The sequence below is a fragment of the Notamacropus eugenii genome, chromosome X, assembly GCF_028372415.1.
Source record: "Notamacropus eugenii isolate mMacEug1 chromosome X, mMacEug1.pri_v2, whole genome shotgun sequence".
In the NCBI taxonomy this organism is placed as follows: Eukaryota; Metazoa; Chordata; class Mammalia; order Diprotodontia; family Macropodidae; genus Notamacropus; species Notamacropus eugenii.
Genome location: NC_092879.1, coordinates 24,317,966 through 24,322,423, shown reverse-complemented (window position 1 = coordinate 24,322,423; position 4,458 = coordinate 24,317,966). Strand labels below are relative to the sequence as shown.

The 4,458-nt window shown below is 44.5% G+C and overlaps 1 long non-coding RNA gene across 1 annotated transcript; it reads left to right on the top strand.

Moving 5' to 3' along the window:
- The first annotated feature begins 2,576 nt into the window (after positions 1-2,576).
- On the top strand, positions 2,577-4,210 carry LOC140515506 (uncharacterized). Its single transcript, XR_011971058.1, has 2 exons — positions 2,577-2,759; positions 3,902-4,210. It is a non-coding gene; the product is annotated as an uncharacterized lncRNA (long non-coding RNA).
- The last annotated feature ends 248 nt before the right edge of the window (positions 4,211-4,458 follow it).

Here is a 4,458-nt window from a genome sequence, read left to right as displayed (position 1 = left end):
TGAACCTCCTCATCTGAGAAAAATTAGACAGTTTCACCTGCCTGAAACCTCTCCCCTTTCTCTTCTTAGATGTGAGGATTTGACATTTGACACTGAAGGCAATAGGGATCCAATGGTGTTTATGGAGTGAGGTGGAGGGGGGGGGGCGGGACATGGTTAGAGCTGCCCCTTAGGAAGATCACTGTGATGGCTGAATGGAGGTGAGGAGAAAGGGGAGGCAGGAGATCAGCTAGCCTAACTAGTGCCATAGTTCAGGCCTGAGGTGTGAGGGATGATCCTGCACCAAGGTGGGGGCCCTATCAGAGGAGAGGAGGGTTAGAGAGAGATGGGAGGAAGGGAGACAGGACAGATCTTGTCTGAGATTAGATATGGCGGGGGAGGGGGATGAGAGAGGGGGGCGAGGCTCACACCTGGGGGAAATCCTGGGTGACAGACAGGATGGTGGCACCATCCACAGTCATAGGGAATGTTAGAAGAGGAGAGAGTTGGGGGGAGCAGAGGAAGATGATGAGTTCAGTCTTTGGGACATGTTGGGTTTCAGATGTCTAAAGGACATCCTCTTGGAGATGTCCAATAGGCACATAAAGTTTGAAGACTAGAGGTCAGGGGAGAGTTTAAGACTGGAAAAATAGGTCTGAGGTTCATCTGCATAAAGATGATCATGAACGTCACAGGCGTTCATATTTCCTTGAAGAAGGAAATCAGACATCCTCTCAACGTAGTCACATAACTGAATTTTCATATACATTAATTCTCATATATTCTCTTGATATAGTTCTATGAATTAGTATGAACATAATGTGTTTTTTCAGATATGAATGTTCATTCTCCTTTTATATTCTGATCTATATGAGTAACCAGATTCTGTCTATACATTCATGTATATGAGTACTTATAGATTCTCTCCCTCTGTCCATACATATGAGCTCTCATATTCTTACAGATAGTGAAACAGTTGAAGACCCACATAGGGATATAGAGAGAATATAAGAGGTCACATATATAAACACAGATTAAATATGCATATATAAGTAGACTTTATAGGAGTACATGTTACTATATAGGAATAGGCAACATAAGTACACTTGTGTATAGGAAACTCATATATTAGAATATGTAGAAAGAATCAATCGTATAAATGGAGAGAATATGTGTACTCATATATATGTAAATAGAAAGACAATAGCAGTACTTATATCTTGAGAATATGCTTTTATATTCTGTCTTCATATATGTGAGTAGTCTTATATTTTCTATATATTTACATTGGTAAGTATGACATTATCCTTACAGGAGACTCTGCAGTTGTATATATGAGTGTGCATAATTGAATACAGAGACTATATATTAATGAAATATATGAGTTCTTTTTATTTATCGGATTATAAAGAGTCATTCAATTCTCATAAAGAGGAAGATTCCTCACTGACATGAATATACAGAGAAAATTGTTGAGCCCTCCTGGATAAGAATACACAAAGCCCAGTGGTTTTGAATAGGGGGGGGCTGAGGACCAGCTGCACACACAGCAGGGGGTCCCTGGGCATCAGTCCTGGTCTCCGGCGCCCTCTCCCTCCCTTCTCCTGCTCCCCCAATAGCACAGTCAGGAAACCCCTGGCAGCTCGAGACACTTGTAACGGCGGTGGGGGAGGGGAAATGAGCTGGAGAAGGTGTTGGAGAGAAGGCAAAAGGAGCTGGAGAGAGTATGGGGGCAGGGAAATTGAGCAATAAAAGATATTTGGGAGAAGGGAAAATAATTCTGATCCGGCGGGTGGGGGAGGGATTCTTTCTACAGGGAAGGGGATGAGGGGGATGCCTGGTGGGGGCCAGTGGAGGATGGAGCCGGGTTGCCTGCCCTCGGCGCTAAGCCGAGGGTCCCCCTTGCCTGAACTCGGCTCCCCTTTGCTGGGAACCCCCTGAGGACCCCTAGGGCTGGGAGTCGGTATCTGAGAGGGGAGAGAGGCCAGGGGACCCGCCCAAAGCCCACTCAGGTTCTTGAGGATGGGAGACAAGGGGCCAGGAAACATAAGCCCCAGACTCATGAATATATATTGAAAATGTAAGGACTCATGACTAGAGAGAATATGGAAGTACTTATATAGGAATACATTGAAAATCCTTGTGAGTTCTTGTATCTATGAATAAAGAGAAAATTGATGAAGATATATATACATATATATGCACATATACAGAGAATGAGGATTCACATATGAAAAGATATGAGTCACAAAATGAATATATGAATACTTGTTATGAATGTATGCACAGATATGAATAATTATTCATATTGTCTATATTATCTATATTCATATCCAGAATATATTGTCTACATTCATATTTATGTTGTCATATTCACATACACATATTTATTCTCTATATTCGTTTACATGAGAACTCAAATATAATTAATATATAGAATACATGTGACAGAAATATGAATTTTAATGTAATGATTAGAGAGAATAAATGGGTACTCAAAAGCATGAACATAGAGGGAATATTAGAATTTTCACACAGTGTTGACTGTGACGTCTACCGAGGGCTGGTGAAGGGAGGGGCAGCATAGGGGGACTCCTGACTCACAAAGATGGGCGCTGACATCACAGACCATCAGTTGTCACCTAGGCGTCGGCCTTGCTGGGACTCAGCTCTGCCCAGGATTCAAGATGGCAGGGGGCCAGCCTCAAAACAAGCGGAGGCTCAGGCGCCCCAAGCGGTCACAGCACACATCATCTGAGAGGCCCAGACCAGCACTCAGGGTAGGAAAAATAGTCCCCAACTGATTCTTAGCAGACCTTCGCTGTTAGACCCCCTAGGCCCTGAAGGTGGACGGTGGGGTAAGGGAGTGGGGGGCGGGCACACCTCTGGCCTGGGAGGAATGTCCTGAAAGACCTAGGGACTTTATTCCAGACTTTTTAAACAAACCGCATAACTCCCGGGGACGGGACTGCTCCAAGGTGAAGAATTAGACTTGCAGGGTTTTCTCTTCTGGAGCTAGTAGTTAGATGGGGGTGGAGTCTGAGTGGGTCCATGTGTCTGGATGGGATGGAGGGCTACAAGAGACCTCAGAGCTCATCTGGCCCAACCTTCTTATTTGAGAAAAAAGGTAACTGAGGCCCAGAGGACAGCAGGGACCTGGCCAAGGTTCCAGAGCCAGTAAGGGGCAGACCCAGACCTTGAGACAGGGTTTTTCTTGTCTGACATGCTAGCTGGCTTCCATCTTGGCCTTTCCCTCCTTTACCGACCAAGCTTCATATGCCAAAAATCCATTGAAGGCACTGCTCAGAAACAGGTTATCACCTTCAGTGATATTTGGACGGGTTCCTCATAGTACTAGGGATTTTGGGAGTCCATTTATGACCATGAGGTTAAGTAAAGGATAAATCAAGTCCCTGGGCTTTGGACTGGCCTGGGATCCAAAGTTAGCAGGGTGAGCCTGAACAAATGCCCTTCCTTCCTTGACTGGGTTTCTTCTATTTGTGAAATAAGGGAGATGACCCCCAACTGCTTCACTCAGAGCCCTGCTTGAACATTTTTCTGGGTCTTAGAGGTAGAGAGGACTAGGCAAGGTCCCTGTTTTCTGCCCTTAAAAAACTCAGTCTATTGGAGCAGGAGTGACCTTTGACAAGGTGAGCATGGTAGTGGTGGCAAAGAGTTGGGCAGAGGAGGGAGGCCTCTGTGACAGGGGGATCAGGAGCCTTTTGGTGGAGGTGGACTGCATCAGAGTTGGGCTCTCAAGGATGGAAAAGAAGGTGGAGATTGTTGACAAAACAGAGATGGGAATTTAGGCAGACCAGGCAGGGCTGCAGAAGGAGAGGCTGTGGGAGTCCGGGTGGGCAAGGGAGCCCCAAAAGCCTCTTGGCCAGAGCTCACGTGTCCTTTCCTTTCCCACTCTGGTCAGGTGTTCCGTATTCTACCACCCAGAAGGAGAATTCCTCCACTGCCTGTGGATATCAGTTTCGAGTTTGTCACCAAGATCATCAGTCTGCTGCAAACCGTCTGAAGAAGAAAATACGTCCAGAAGCCAAATCAAATTGTGTATAGAAATGATGCCGCAAATATAGGAGAACAATGTCAACATAATTCCTTCATCAAAAGCCTCAGTGACTGAACACAAGACACTACTGATTAGTTGAAACACTGGCATCAGTAGATAAAAAAGCAAAAGAGAAGGAAATGTGGCTTATAATAAAAACTCATACACCATTAACCTACTGCAGTCTGTTGCTAACGATTGGGCATTGAATGATGGACACACACATACACAAACACACACCCTTAACACAATCTCATTAAATATAAAATTTTAACTGATAAAATTAATTTCTCATAATTAATGGACAAAAAGGATCTCCAAAGCGACTAAAGAAACATCTGACTAATTTACTAAGGGGAGGGATCTGGCAGTCAAAGGCAAAACTGGTTTAGAACACAGAGTCATTTGTCAAATCTAATGGA